This window comes from Lissotriton vulgaris, chromosome 11 (assembly GCF_964263255.1).
Source record: "Lissotriton vulgaris chromosome 11, aLisVul1.2, whole genome shotgun sequence".
NCBI lineage: Eukaryota > Metazoa > Chordata > Amphibia > Caudata > Salamandridae > Lissotriton > Lissotriton vulgaris.
In genome coordinates, this window is record NC_141699.1 from 483,097,568 (window position 1) to 483,113,512 (window position 15,945).

General features: G+C 45.0%; 7 non-coding genes across 7 annotated transcripts; all 7 read right to left on the reverse strand.

Moving 5' to 3' along the window:
- Positions 1–2,279: 2,279 nt before the first annotated feature.
- Positions 2,280–2,361, reverse strand: TRNAL-UAA (transfer RNA leucine (anticodon UAA)). The gene has a single exon. It is a non-coding gene; the product is annotated as a tRNA-Leu (tRNA).
- Positions 2,362–5,411: 3,050 nt separating this feature from the next.
- TRNAL-UAA (transfer RNA leucine (anticodon UAA)) lies at positions 5,412–5,493 on the reverse strand. The gene has a single exon. It is a non-coding gene; the product is annotated as a tRNA-Leu (tRNA).
- Positions 5,494–9,404: 3,911 nt separating this feature from the next.
- On the reverse strand, positions 9,405–9,485 carry TRNAS-CGA (transfer RNA serine (anticodon CGA)). The gene has a single exon. It is a non-coding gene; the product is annotated as a tRNA-Ser (tRNA).
- A 1,169-nt stretch (positions 9,486–10,654) lies between these two features.
- TRNAS-UGA (transfer RNA serine (anticodon UGA)) lies at positions 10,655–10,736 on the reverse strand. The gene has a single exon. It is a non-coding gene; the product is annotated as a tRNA-Ser (tRNA).
- A 1,169-nt stretch (positions 10,737–11,905) lies between these two features.
- TRNAS-CGA (transfer RNA serine (anticodon CGA)) lies at positions 11,906–11,987 on the reverse strand. The gene has a single exon. It is a non-coding gene; the product is annotated as a tRNA-Ser (tRNA).
- Positions 11,988–12,533: 546 nt separating this feature from the next.
- Positions 12,534–12,615, reverse strand: TRNAL-UAA (transfer RNA leucine (anticodon UAA)). Its single transcript has one exon. It is a non-coding gene; the product is annotated as a tRNA-Leu (tRNA).
- Positions 12,616–15,035: 2,420 nt separating this feature from the next.
- TRNAS-CGA (transfer RNA serine (anticodon CGA)) lies at positions 15,036–15,117 on the reverse strand. Its single transcript has one exon. It is a non-coding gene; the product is annotated as a tRNA-Ser (tRNA).
- Between the last annotated feature and the right edge of the window lie 828 nt (positions 15,118–15,945).

A 15,945-nucleotide genomic window follows, 5' to 3' on the forward strand; every position in this document is an offset into this window, starting at 1 on the left:
ATACAATTAATAAAAATAGCAATACGCATCACTCAAAGTGAGTGACAGGGCACAGATGAGCGGTAATCAATCGATGCACATTTTTATCCTCATTTCCCTATATTACGGCGGTGGCAACGGGCCCTTAAGTGTACTCAGAAAGAGTCCAAAAGCTTAAGCAAGACACGCTTCATAAAAAAAAGTACTCTTTTCATGACTTGTCTAGATCAGGAAGGACAGGTCCAGAATACGAACCCTTCCGAGCCACCTGCTCTCTAAAACACTTCCTGGGTGTGGAAATTGTCTCAATGTTTACATCTAGTTTGAGTTTTTGCCGTTTAACTCTGTGACTTGATGAGGATTGCGTAACGAGAAGTGAACATTTACTTAACTAAACCAAATGGTGTTCATGCAAAATCTCAAGATGCTGCAAGCAGGATTCAAACCTACGCGGTGAAACCCCATTGGATTTCATGTCCAACGCCTTAACCACACGGCCATCGCAGCTGCATGAGTATGATGTCACTGTTGTCGTATACGAGCCATGCGCTACTCATGTCAGGCCGAGACCTAAAAAATAAAGTAACGGAAGGACGGGGCACGTACCAGCAGTGCCCTGTTGTCCTCACTTATTACGCATACTTTTATACAATTAATAAAAATAGCAATATGCATCACTCAAAGTGAGTGACAGGGCACAGATGAGCGGTAATCAATCACTTCACATTTCTACCCTCGTTTCCATATATTACGGCGGTGGCAACGGGCCCTTAAGTGTACTCAGAAAGAGTCCAAAAGCCTAAACAAGACACGCTTCAAAAAAAAAATTACTCTTTTCGTAACTTGTCTAGATCAGGCAGGATAGGTCCAGACTACAAACCCTTCCGAGCCACCTGCTCTCTAAAACACTTCCTAGGTGTGGAAATTGTTTCAATGTTTACATCTAGTTTGAGTTTTTGCCGTTTAACTCTGTGACTTGATGAGGATTGCGTAACAAGAAGTAAACATTTACTTAACTAAACCAAATGGTGTTCATGCAAAATCTCATGACGCTGCAAGCAGGATTCGAACCTACGCGGGGAAATCCCATTGGATTTCAAGTCCAACGCCTTAACCACTCGGCCATGGCAGCTGCTTGAGTATGATGTCACAGTTGTCGTATACGAGCCATGCACTATTCACGTCAGGCCGAGACATAAATAATAAAGTAACAGAAGGACGGGGCACGTACCAGCAGTGTCCTGTTGTCCTCACTTATTTTGCATGCTATCATACAATTAATAAAAATAGCAATACGTATCACTCAAAGTGAGTGACAGGGCACCGATGAGCGGTAATCAATCACTGCACATTTCTATCCTCGTTTCCCTATATTACGGCGGTGGCAACGGGCCCTTAAATGTACTCAGAAAGAGTCCAAAAGCTTAAACAAGACACGCTTCATAAAAAAAAGTACTCTTTTCATGACTTGTCTAGATCAGGCAGGACAGGTCCACACTACGAACCCTTCCGAGCCACCTGCTCTCTAAAACACTTCCTAGGTGTGGAAATTGTTTCAATGTTTACATCTAGTTTGAGTTTTTGCCATTTAACTCCGTGACTTGATGAGGATTGCGTAACGAGAAGTGAACATTTCCTTAACTAAACCAAATGGTGTTCATGCAAAATCTCATGACGCTGCAAGCAGGATTCGAACCTACGTGGGGAAATCCCATTGGATTTCAAGTCCAACGCCTTAACCACTCGGCCATGGCAGCTGCTTGAGTATGATGTCACAGTTGTCGTATACGAGCCATGCACTACTCACGTCAGGCCGAGACATAAATAATAAAGTAACAGAAGGACGGGGCACGTACCAGCAGTGTCCTGTTGTCCTCACTTATTTTGCATGCTATCATACAATTAATAAAAATAGCAATACGCATCACTCAAAGTGAGTGACAGGGCACCGATGAGCGGTAATCAATCACTGCACATTTCTATCCTCGTTTCCCTATATTACGGCGGTGGCAACGGGCCCTTAAGTGTACTCAGAAAGAGTCCAAAAGCTTAAACAAGACACGCTTCATAAAAAAAAGGACTCTTTTCATGACTTGTCTAGATCAGGCAGGACAGGTCCACACTACGAACCCTTCCGAGCCACCTGCTCTCTAAAACACATCCTAGGTGTGGAAATTGTTTCAATGTTTACATCTAGTTTGAGTTTTTGCCATTTAACTCGGTGACTTGATGAGGATTGCGTTATGAGAAGTGAACATTTACTTAACTAAACCAAATGGTGTTCATGCAAAATCTCATGACGCTGCAAGCAGGATTCGAACCTACGCGGGGAAACCCCATTGGATTTTAAGTCCAGTGCCTTAACCACTCTGCCATCGCAGCTGCGTGAGTATGATGTCACAGTTGTCGTATAGGAGCCATGCACTACTCACGTCAGGCCGAGACATAAAAAATAAAGTAACAGAAGGACGGGGCACGTACCAGCAGTGCCCTGTTGTCCTCACTTATTTTGCATGCTTTCATGAAATTAATAAAAATAGCAATACGCATCACTCAAAGTGAGTGACAGGGCACAGATGAGCGGTAATCAATCACTGCACATTTCTATCCTCGTTTCCCTATATTACGGCGGTGGCAACCGGCCCTTAAGTGTACTCAGAAAGAGTCAAAAAGCTTAAACAAGACACGCTTCATAAAAAAAGTACTCTTTTCATGACTTGTCTAGATCAGGCAGGACAGGTCCAGACTACGAACCCTTCCGAGCCACCTGCTCTCTAAAACACTTCCAGGGTGTGGAAATTGTCTCAATGTTTACATCTAGTTTGAGTTTTTGCAGTTTAACTCTGTGACTTGATGAGGATTGCGTAATGAGAAGTGAACATTTACTTAACTTAACCAAATGGTGTTCATGCAAAATCTCATGCTGCTGCAAGCAGGATTCGAACCTACGTGGGGAAACCCCATTGGATTTCATGTCCAACGCCTTAACCACACGGCCATCGCAGCTGCGTGAGTATGATGTCACTGTTGTCGTATACGAGCCATGCGGTACTCATGTCAGGTCGAGACCTAAAAAATAAAGTAACGGAAGGACGGGGCACATACCAGCAGTGCCCTGTTGTCCTCACTTATTTCGCATACTTTTATACAATTAATAAAAATAGCAATATGCATCACTCAAAATGAGTGACAGGGCACAGATGAGCGGTAATCAATCACTGCACATTTCTACCCTCGTTTCCATATATTACGGCGGTGGCAACGGGCCCTTAAGTGTACTCAGAAAGAGTCCAAAAGCCTAAACAAGACACGCTTCATAAAAAAAAAAATTACTCATTTCGTAACTTGTCTAGATCAGGCAGGATAGGTCCAGACTACAAACCCTTCCGAGCCACCTGCTCTCTAAAACACTTCCTAGGTGTGGAAATTGTTTCAATGTTTACATCTAGTTTGAGTTTTTGCCGTTTAACTCTGTGACTTGATGAGGATTGCGTAACGAGAAGTGAACATTTACTTAACTAAACCAAATGGTGTTCATGCAAAATCTCATGACGCTGCAAGCAGAATTCGAACCTACGCGGGGAAATCCCGTTGGATTTCAAGTCCAACGCCTTAACCACTCGGCCATGGCAGCTGCTTGAGTATGATGTCACAGTTGTCGTATACGAGCCATGCACTACACACGTCAGGCCGAGACATAAATAATAAAGTAACAGAAGGACGGGGCACGTACCAGCAGTGTCCTGTTGTCCTCACTTATTTTGCATGCTATCATACAATTAATAAAAATAGCAATACGCATCACTCAAAGTGAGTGACAGGGCACCGATGAGCGGTAATCAATCACTGCACATTTCTATCCTCGTTTCCCTATATTACGGCGGTGGCAACGGGCCCTTAAGTGTACTCAGAAAGAGTCCAAAAGCTTAAACAAGACACGCTTCATAAAAAAAAGTACTCTTTTCATGACTTGTCTAGATCAGGCAGGACAGGTCCACACTACGAACCCTTTCGAGCCACCTGCTCTCTAAAACACTTCCTAGGTGTGGAAATTGTTTCAATGTTTACATCTAGTTTGAGTTTTTGCCATTTAACTCTGTGACTTGATGAGGATTGCGTAACGAGAAGTGAACATTTCCTTAACTAAACCAAATGGTGTTCATGCAAAATCTCATGACGCTGCAAGCAGGATTCGAACCTACGCGGGGAAATCCCATTGGATTTCAAGTCCAACGCCTTAACCACTCGGCCATGGCAGCTGCTTGAGTATGATGTCACAGTTGTCGTATACGAGCCATGCACTACTCACGTCAGGCCGAGACATAAATAATAAAGTAACAGAAGGACGGGGCACGTACCAGCAGTGCCCTGTTGTCCTCACTTATTTTGCATGCTTTCATACAATTAATAAAAATAGCAACATGCATCACTCAAAGTGAGTGAAAGGGCACAGATGAGTGGTAATCAATCACTGCATGTTTCTACCCACTTTTCCCTATATTACGGCGGTGGTAACGGGCCCTTAAGTGTACTAAGAAAGAGTCCAAAAGCCTAAACAAGACATGCTTCATAAAAAAAAAGTACTCTTTTCATGACTTGTCTAGATCAGGCAGGACAGGTCCAGACTATAAACCCTTCCGAGCCACCAGCTCTCTAAAACACTTCCTGGGTGTGGAAATTGTCTCAATGTGTACGTCTAGTTTGAGTTTTTTCCATTTAACACTGTGACTTGATGAGGATTGTGTAACGAGAAGTGAACATTTACTTAACTAAACCAAATGGTGTTCATGCAAAATCACACTACGATGCAAGCAGGATTCGAACCTGCGCAGGGAAACCAGATTGGATTTCGAGTCCAACGCCTTAACCACTCAGCCATCGCAGCTGCATGAGTATGATGTCACTGTTGTCGTATACGAGCCATACGCTGCTCACGTCAGGCCGAGACCTAAAAATTAAAGTAACGGCAGGCCGGGGCACGTACCAGCAGTGCCCTGTATCCCCCACTTATTTTGAATGCTTTCATACAATTAATAAAATTAGCAAGAAGCATCACTCAAAGTGAGTGACAGGGCACAGATGAGCGGTAATCAATCACTGCGCATTTCTACCCTCTTTTCCCTATATTACGGCGGTGGTAACGGGCCCTTAAGTGTACTAAGAAAGAGTCCAAAAGCCTAAACAAGACACGCTTCATAAAAAAAGATAAAGACTCTTTTCGTGACTTGTCTAGATCATGCAGGACAGGTCCAGACTACAAACCCTTCCGAGCCACCTGCTCTCTAAAACACTTCCTGGGTGTGGAAATTGTCTCAATGTTTACATCTAGTTTGAGTTTTTGCCGTTTAACTCTGTGACTTGATGAGGATTGCGTAATGAGAAGTGAACATTTACTTAACTAAACCAAATGGTGTTCATGCAAAATCTCATGACGCTGCAAGCAGGATTCGAACCTACGCGGGGAAACCCCATTGGATTTTAAGTCCAGCGCCTTAACCACTCGGCCATCGCAGCTGCGTGAGTATGATGTCACAGTTGTCGTATACGAGCCATTCACTACTCACGTCAGGCCGAGACATAAAAAATAAAGTAACAGAAGGACGGGGCACGTGTAGGAGAGTAGGGTCTGCTATCCTATGGTCACCCCAATTTTTGCTTTTTGCTTCACTGGTTTTCGACTTACTGAGGCTGTGGGCCTGCTAATCAGACCCCCAGACTGCTGTTCTCTCTCTAAATTTATAATACATGTGCTATAGGTACATACCACAATTGGAAATGGACTCCTTGTCAGCCCCTGTACCATGCACTATAGGTGCTCAGGGCATAGGTGCCACCAAGGCCTACCAGGGGCTGAAGCATAGCTTTTGCCACCCCTGGTTGGTTCTTAAATTGACACAACTGGCTGATCACTCAGCTGGGGCAAGTGGGTGTAATCACCCCTTGCTTAGATATAGTATACCTATATCTAAACCTATATCTGGACACATATATAGCCTGTAAGCCACTCCTATGGAAGGCCTCATCAATCCTGGAGGCAGAGTGCGTGGTTTTATGTGAGATGGTGCTCTGGCATGAGCTGAGCCTGTCTGCAGCTGTCGGGAACAACTCCCTAAGCTGATCCGGGATAATGCCATACCATATACTCTTAAGCGCCTTATAATCCTCGCGGTTATATAGCAACTTTGGTTTGGCTTTATCAAAACATGTCGTGTAAGGTGTCATACGAATTGGAATACTACCCCCTCGCCAGTTCTGGCGACGGGGGTAGCATTCCACCCTTCTAGAGGGAGAAGACATGTTACTTTACTGAAACGCGGTTGATTTAAAATGAGCCTCAGATCCACAAAATGGATGCCCCTGCCACAGACACGGGTCTGGCCTCCTGCTGCTGACCGAAACCCGGCAGAGGAGGCCTGGACAAAGAGTTTCCTGTCGCAGGGCGGTGTCAAACCACCCCAGACAGGAGATAGTGGATTGGAGTAGGGAGGTTTCAAAGAAACCGGACACTGCCTGGGGAGCACAAGGCTGCCCCTTGCATAATCCGGCCAAACCGGTTCTGGGGCCTCCCAGCCCCTGTCCCAGCGCGGCCAGGATCAAAGGAGAGGGGTGTAACCACCCCCTTCCTGGGTCCCACCCATAGGAGGGGACCTAGCAGGATGTCCAACCCCCCAGATTCGAATAAGAGGGGGAGCAGTGCCAATGCAACTCAGATCATCCTGAAGAAACATAAGAAACGAATTCTGGACCCTTCGACTTTCTACACGACGTGAGAAGACTGAAGAATCTCCCTTGTGGTCAAGGAGTGACCACCCTGTGCAAACAGGCACCATCCAGCCCTCGACCCTTGCTTTGTTGCAGTTCCCGCCGGAACTCGAGCGACAGAGATCGACGACATCAAGCTTGCCTGCCTTCTACCTGCCCGATCCACAGTCCCTGCAGAGCTGAGACCCGTGGAGGCGACCGGAAGTGTGGGGCACGCCATCTTGAAAAGGCCACAAGACGCTGACCGTGCAGCCCACGAGTGATCCTCGAAGCTGTGCACCGGGGTTTGAGAAGCCCCAGCCCCGAGCTCCACTTGCACCAAAGCTCACCCCTCCACACTCGACGAGTGCTGCGTGGGGCCCTTCTGCTTGTGTGGGCTCGACGCGTTGGCCCGGTCACTTGCCAGCTGGCTTGTGGCCCCTGTGCCGACGAAACTTAAAATACGACTCGCTTTTCTGGTTGCTCCAGATCTGCACCAGCTCCTGTGAAAAGGAGCCCCCACTCTGACCCTCCTGGTTCGAGTGATAAGCAATCTCCCGGTTCCGCGTGGATTGCTTTTGCCAAGTGCTGTTTGCTGCAATCTTGAAGCCGACGGTGCTGACGGCGAGAGCCTACGTGGGACAGATCGTGACCTGTTCCTGGACGTCGCAGATGCCCCAGAGCCCACGTGACAGCGGAGAGAAGCCTATCGACAACCACCTGATTGCGCCCGACATTGCCTGGTTCCGTCCTGGTTCCACCCTGGTCACTGCTGAGTGACCCAGACTCTGTCCCCTCTGCTTTCAGGTACTTTTCTACTTCGATCCACCCTTGGATCGCACCGGACACTTCTGCTTCACAGCGCCTGCAGCTGCAACAGCTTCAAGCACCAAGAACCTGCGTGTCAGAACCCGACGCCACTTCGACCCTGTGCACCCACGGCCTGTGGGTGAGGTAACATTGCAACGCCGGTGTTCCCACACTGGTACACACCTCTAGGGTCTGTGTCTAAAGTTTTGTGTTCCTAGGCTCAGCGGAAGTATCTTTTAATTCACTTTAACTGACTTTTACGCACCATTGACAGTGCATTGGTGCGCGCCGCACTTTCCGTGCTGCACCCGTCTCCTGTGGGCTACTCCCGACTTCATCATTGCTAGTCCTGACTGCTCCCAGCGAATCTCTAGGCCCTAGGCCTAACCATTGTTCGATAAGTGTTACTTATACCACTTTTTTAGTATATGGTCTGAGTGGCCACCCGCCCTCATCCATAATTGTGCAACTTTATATGTTTAACAGTGCTTTTGATTTAACGCTTGTGCCCCTTTCCTCATAAAGAGTACTGGGGAGTAATTTAGAAATAAATACATATATTTTTATAATATATACTTGTGTGGTGTCCTTTCATTTGATTACAGGATTGTATGTGGTAAAACAGCTCGCTTAACACAACCTCTTAAGTTAAGCCTTTAAGGCTGCTTAGTCCATGCTACCACTAGGATAGCTTGTCTAACAAGGTTGACTTACAACCTGACATCTTTGGGGTTTGTTTGGACTGATACCAAGTGGTTCCAGAATTGGAAACACTACATATCAGGCCAACTTCTCACAGCACGTACCAGCAGTGCCCTGTTGTCCTCACTAATTTTGCATGCTTTCATACAATTAATAAAAATAGCAATACACATCACTCAAAGTGAGTGACAGGGCAAAGATGAGCGGTAATCAATCGATGCACATTTTTATCCTCATTTCCCTATATTACGGCGGTGGCAACGGGCCCTTAAGTGTACTCAGAAAGAGTCCAAAAGCTTAAGCAAGACACGCTTCATAAAAAAAGTACTCTTTTCATGACTTGTCTAGATCAGGAAGGACAGGTCCAGAATACGAACCCTTCCGAGCCACCTGCTCTCTAAAACACTTCCTGGGTGTGGAAATTGTCTCAATGTTTACATCTAGTTTGAGTTTTTGCCGTTTAACTCTGTGACTTGATGAGGATTGCGTAACGAGAAGTGAACATTTACTTAACTAAACCAAATAGTGTTCATGCAAAATCTCAAGATGCTGCAAGCAGGATTCAAACCTACGCGGTGAAACCCCATTGGATTTCAAGTACAACACCTTAACCACTCGGCCATCGCAGCTGCATGAGTATGATGTCACTGTTGTCGTATACGAGCCATGCGCTACTCATGTCAGGCCGAGACCTAAAAAATAAAGTAACGGAAGGACGGGGCACGTACCAGCAGTGCCCTGTTGTCCTCACTTATTTCGCATACTTTCATACAATTAATAAAAATAGCAATACTCATCACTCAAAGTGAGTGACAGGGCACAGATGAGCGGTAATCAATCACTGCACATTTCTACCCTCGTTTCCCTATATTACGGCGGTGGCAACGGGCCCTTAAGTGTACTTAGAAAGAGTCCAAAAGCCTAAACAAGACACGCTTCAAAAAAAAAATTACTCTTTTCGTAACTTGTCTAGATCAGGCAGGATAGGTCCAGACTACAAACCGTTCCGAGCCACCTGCTCTCTAAAACACTTCCTAGGTGTGGAAATAGTTTCAATGTTTACATCTAGTTTGAGTTTTTGCCATTTAACTCTGTGACTTGATGAGGATTGCGTAACGAGAAGTGAACATTTCCTTAACTAAATCAAATGGTGTTCATGCAAAATAACACTACGCTGCAAGCAGGATTCGACCTGCGCAGGGAAACTCCATTGGATTTCGAGTCCAACGCCTTAACCACTCGGCCATCGCAGCTGCATGAGCATGATGTCACTGTTGTCGTATAGGAGCCATACGCTGCTCACGTCAGGCGGAGACCTAAAAATTAAAGTAACGGCAGGACGGGGCACGTACCAGCAGTGCCCTGTATCCCCCACTTATTTTGAATGCTTTCATACAATTAATAAAAATAGCAACAAGCATCAATCAAAGTGAGTGACAGGGCACAGATGAGCGGTAATCAATCACTGCGCATTTCTACCCTCTTTTCCGTATATTACGGCGGTGGTAACGGGCCCTTAAGTGTACTAAGAAAGAGTCCAAAAGCCTAAACAAGACACGCTTCATAAAAAAAAAAATTACTCTTTTCGTGACTTGTCTAGATCACGCAGGACAGGTCCAGACTACAAACCCTTCCGAGGCACGTGCTCTCTAAAACACTTCCTGGGTGTGGAAATTGTCTCAATGTTTACATCTAGTTTGAGTTTTTGCCGTTTAACTCTGTGACTTGATGAGGATTGCGTAACAAGAAGTGAACATTTACTTAACTAAACCGAATGGTGTTTATGCAAAATCTCATGACGCTGCAAGCAGGATTCGAACCTACGCGGGGAAACCTCATTGGATTTCAAGTCCAACGCCTTAAACACTCAGCCATCGCAGCTGCGTGAGTATGATGTCACAGTTGTCGTATTCGAGCCATGCACTACTCACGTCAGGCCGAGACATAAAAAATAAAGTAACAGAAGGTCGGGGCACGTACCAGCAGTGCCCTGTTGTCCTCACTTATTTTGCATGCTTTCATACAATTAATAAAAATAGCAATACGCATCACTCAAAGTGAGTGACAGGGCACAGATGAGCGGTAATCAATCACTGCACATTTCTATCCTCGTTTCCCTATATTACGGCGGTGGCAACGGGCACTTAAGTGTACTCAGAAAGAGTCCAAAAGCTTAAACAAGACACGCTTCATAAAAAAAGTACTCTTTTCATGACTTGTCTAGATCAGGCAGGACAGGTCCAGACTACGAACCCTTCCGAGCCACCTGCTCTCTAAAACACTTCCTGGGTGTGGAAATTGTCTCAATGTTTACATCTAGTTTGAGTTTTTGCAGTTTAACGCTGTGACTTGATGAGGATTGCGTAATGAGAAGTGAACATTTACTTAACTAAACCAAATGGTGTTCATGCAAATCTCATGCCGCTGCAAGCAGGATTCGAACCTACGCGGGGAAACCCCATTGGATTTCAAGTCCAACACCTTAACCACTCAGCCATCGCAGCTACATGAGTATGATGTCACTGTTGTCGTATACGAGCCATGCGCTACTCATGTCAGGCCGAGACCTAAAAAATAAAGTAACGGAAGGACGGGGCACGTACCAGCAGTGCCCTGTTGTCCTCACTTATTTCGCATACTTTCATACAATTAATAAAAATAGCAATACGCATCACTCAAAGTGAGTGAAAGGGCACAGATGAGTGGTAATCAATCACTGCATGTTTCCACCCACTTTTCCCTATATTACGGCAGTGGTAACGGGCCCTTAAGTGTACTAAGAAAGAGTCCAAAAGCCTAAACAAGACATGCATCATAAAAAAAAGTACTCTTTTCATGACTTGTCTAGATCAGGCAGGACAGGTCCAGACTACAAACCCTTCCGAGCCACCAGCTCTCTAAAACACTTCCTGGGTGTCGAAATTGTCTCAATGTTTACATCTAGTTTGAGTTTTTGCCATTTAACTCTGTGACTTGATGAGGATTGCGTAACGAGAAGTGAACATTTCCTTAACTAAACCAAATGGTGTTCATGCAAAATCTCATGACACTGCAAGCAGGATTTGAACCTACGCGGGGAAATCTCATTGGATTTCAAGTCCAACGCCTTAACCACTCGGCCATGGCAGCTGCTTGAGTATGATGTCACAGTTGTCGTATACGAGCCATGCACTACTCACGTCAGGCCGAGACATAAATAATAAAGTAACAGAAGGACGGGGCACGTACCAGCAGTGCCCTGTTGTTCTCACTTATTTTGCATGCTTTCATACAATTAATAAAAATAGCAACATGCATCACTCAAAGTGAGTGAAAGGGCACAAATGAGTGGTAATCAATCACTGCATGTTTCTACCCACTTTTCCCTATATTACGGCGGTGGTAACGGGCCTTTAAGTGTACTAAGAAAGAGTCCAAAAGCCTAAACAAGACATGCTTCATAAAAAAAAAGTACTCTTTTCATGACTTGTCTAGATCAGGCAGGACAGGTCCAGACTATAAACCCTTCCGAGCCACCAGCTCTCTAAAACACTTCCTGGGTGTGGAAATTGTCTCAATGTGTACATCTAGTTTGAGTTTTTTCCATTTAACACTGTGACTTGATGAGGATTGTGTAACGAGAAGTGAACATTTACTTAACTAAACCAAATGGTGTTCATGCAAAATCACACTACGCTGCAAGCAGGATTCGAACCTGCGCAGGGAAACCAGATTGGATTTCGAGTCCAACGCCTTAACCACTCAGCCATCGCAGCTGCATGAGTATGATGTCACTGTTGTCGTATACGAGCCATACGCTGCTCACGTCAGGCCGAGACCTAAAAATTAAAGTAACGGCAGGCCGGGGCACGTACCAGCAGTGCCCTGTATCCCCCACTTATTTTGAATGCTTTCATACAATTAATAAAATTAGCAACAAGCATCACTCAAAGTGAGTGACAGGGCACAGATGAGCGGTAATCAATCACTGCGCATTTCTACCCTCTTTTCCCTATATTACGGCGGTGGTAACGGGCCCTTAAGTGTACTAAGAAAGAGTCCAAAAGCCTAAACAAGACACGCTTCATAAAAAAAATAAAGACTCTTTTCGTGACTTGTCTAGATCATGCAGGACAGGTCCAGACTACAAACCCTTCCGACCCACCTGCTCTCTAAAACACTTCCTGGGTGTGGAAATTGTCTCAATGTTTACATCTAGTTTGAGTTTTTGCCGTTTAACTCTGTGAATTGATGAGGATTGCGTAATGAGAAGTGAACATTTACTTAACTAAACCAAATGGTGTTCATGCAAAATCTCATGACGCTGCAAGCAGGATTCGAACCTACGCGGGGAAACCCCATTGGATTTTAAGTCCAGCGCCTTAACCACTCGGCCATCGCAGCTGCGTGAGTATGATGTCACAGTTGTCGTATAGGAGCCATGCACTACTCACGTCAGGCCGAGACATAAAAAATAAAGTAACAGAAGGACGGGGCACGTACCAGCAGTGCCCTGTTGTCCTCACTTATTTTGCATGCTTTCATAAAATTAATAAAAATAGCAATACGCATCACTCAAAGTGAGTGACAGGGCACAGATGAGCGGTAATCAATCACTGCACATTTCTATCCTCGTTTCCCTATATTACGGCGGTGGCAACTGGCCCTTAAGTGTACTCAGAAAGAGTCAAAAAGCTTAAACAAGACACGCTTCATAAAAAAAGTACTCTTTTCATGACTTGTCTAGATCAGGCAGGACAGGTCCAGACTACGAACCCTTCCGAGCCACCTGCTCTCTAAAACACTTCCTGGGTGTGGAAATTGTCTCAATGTTTACATCTAGTTTGAGTTTTTGCAGTTTAACTCTGTGACTTGATGAGGATTGCGTAATGAGAAGTGAACATTTACTTAACTTAACCAAATGGTGTTCATGCAAAATCTCATGCCGCTGCAAGCAGGATTCGAACCTACGTGGGGAAACCCCATTGGATTTCATGTCCAACGCCTTAACCACACGGCCATCGCAGCTGCGTGAGTATGATGTCACTGTTGTCGTATACGAGCCATGCGGTACACATGTCAGGTCGAGACCTAAAAAATAAAGTAACGGAAGGACGGGGCACATACCAGCAGTGCCCTGTTGTCCTCACTTATTACGCATACTTTTATACAATTAATAAAAATAGCAATATGCATCACTCAAAATGAGTGACAGGGCACAGATGAGCGGTAATCAATCACTTCACATTTCTACCCTCGTTTCCATATATTACGGCGGTGGCAACGGGCCCTTAAGTGTACTCAGAAAGAGTCCAAAAGCCTAAACAAGACACGCTTCATAAAAAAAAAATTACTCATTTCGTAACTTGTCTAGATCAGGCAGGATAGGTCCAGACTACAAACCCTTCCGAGCCACCTGCTCTCTAAAACACTTCCTAGGTGTGGAAATTGTTTCAATGTTTACATCTAGTTTGAGTTTTTTCCGTTTAACTCTGTGACTTGATGAGGATTGCGTAACAAGAAGTAAACATTTACTTAACTAAACCAAATGGTGTTCATGCAAAATCTCATGACGCTGCAAGCAGGATTCGAACCTACACTGGGAAATCCCATTGTATTTCAAGTCCAACGCCTTAACCACTCGGCCATGGCAGCTGCTTGAGTATGATGTCACAGTTGTCGTATACGAGCCATGCACTACTCACGTCAGGCCGAGACATAAATAATAAAGTAACAGAAGGACGGGGCACGTACCAGCAGTGTCCTGTTGTCCTCACTTATTTTGCATGCTATCATACAATTAATAAAAATAGCAATACGCATCACTCAAAGTGAGTGACAGGGCACCGATGAGCGGTAATCAATCACTGCACATTTCTATCCTCGTTTCCCTATATTACGGCCGTGGCAACGGGCCCTTAAATGTACTCAGAAAGAGTCCAAAAGCTTAAACAAGACACGCTTCATAAAAAAAAGTACTCTTTTCATGACTTGTCTAGATCAGGCAGGACAGGTCCACACTACGAACCCTTCCGAGCCACCTGCTCTCTAAAACACTTCCTAGGTGTGGAAATTGTTTCAATGTTTACATCTAGTTTGAGTTTTTGCCATTTAACTCCGTGACTTGATGAGGATTGCGTAACGAGAAGTGAACATTTCCTTAACTAAACCAAATGCTGTTCATGCAAAATCTCATGACGCTGCAAGCAGGATTCGAACCTACGTGGGGAAATCCCATTGGATTTCAAGTCCAACGCCTTAACCACTCGGCCATGGCAGCTGCTTGAGTATGATGTCACAGTTGTCGTATACGAGCCATGCACTACTCACGTCAGGCCGAGACATAAATAATAAAGTAACAGAAGGACGGGGCACGTACCAGCAGTGCCCTGTTGTCCTCACTTATTTTGCATGCTTTCATACAATTAATAAAAATAGCAACATGCATCACTCAAAGTGAGTGAAAGGGCACAGATGAGTGGTAATCAATCACTGCATGTTTCTACCCACTTTTCCCTATATTACGGCGGTGGTAACGGGCCTTTAAGTGTACTAAGAAAGAGTCCAAAAGCCTAAACAAGACATGCTTCATAAAAAAAAAGTACTCTTTTCATGACTTGTCTAGATCAGGCAGGACAAGTCCAGACTATAAACCCTTCCGAGCCACCAGCTCTCTAAAACACTTCCTGGGTGTGGAAATTGTCTCAATGTGTACATCTAGTTTGAGTTTTTTCCATTTAACACTGTGACTTGATGAGGATTGTGTAACGAGAAGTGAACATTTACTTAACTAAACCAAATGGTGTTCATGCAAAATCACACTACGCTGCAAGCAGGATTCGAACCTGCGCAGGGAAACCAGATTGGATTTCGAGTCCAACGCCTTAACCACTCAGCCATCGCAGCTGCGTGCGTATGATGTCACTGTTGTCGTATACGAGCCATACGCTGCTCACGTCAGGCCGAGACCTAAAAATTAAAGTAACGGCAGGCCGGGGCACGTACCAGCAGTGCCCTGTTGTCCTCACTTATTTTGCATGCTTTCATACAATTAATAAAAATAGCAACATGCATCACTCAAAGTGAGTGAAAGGGCACAGATGAGTGGTAATCAATCATTGTGCATTTCTACCCTCTTTTCCCTATATTACCGCGGTGGCAACGGGCACTTAAGTGTACTAAGAAAGAGTCCAAAAGCCTAAACAAGACACGCTTCATAAAAAAGAATTACTCTTTTCGTGACTTGTCTAGATCATGCAGGACAGGTCCAGACTACAAACCCTTCCGAGGCACCTGCTCTGTAAAACACTTCCTGGGTGTGGAAATTGTCTCAATGTTTACATCTAGTTTGAGTTTTTGCCGTTTAACTCTGTGACTTGATGAGGATTGCGTAATGAGAAGTGAACATTTACTTAACTAAACCAAATGGTGTTCATGCTAAATCTCAAGACATAGCAAGCAGGATTCAAAACTACGCAGGGAAAACCCATTGGATTTCAAGTCCAACACCTTAACCACTCGGCCATCGCAGCTGCATGAGTATGATGTCACTGTTGTCGTATACGAGCCATGCGCTACTCATGTCAGGCCGAGACCTAAAAAATAAAGTAACGGAAGGACGGGGCACGTACCAGCAGTGCCCTGTTGTCCTCACTTATTTCGCATACTTTCATACAATTAATAAAAATAGCAATACGCATCACTCAAAGTGAGTGACAGCGCACAGATGAGCGG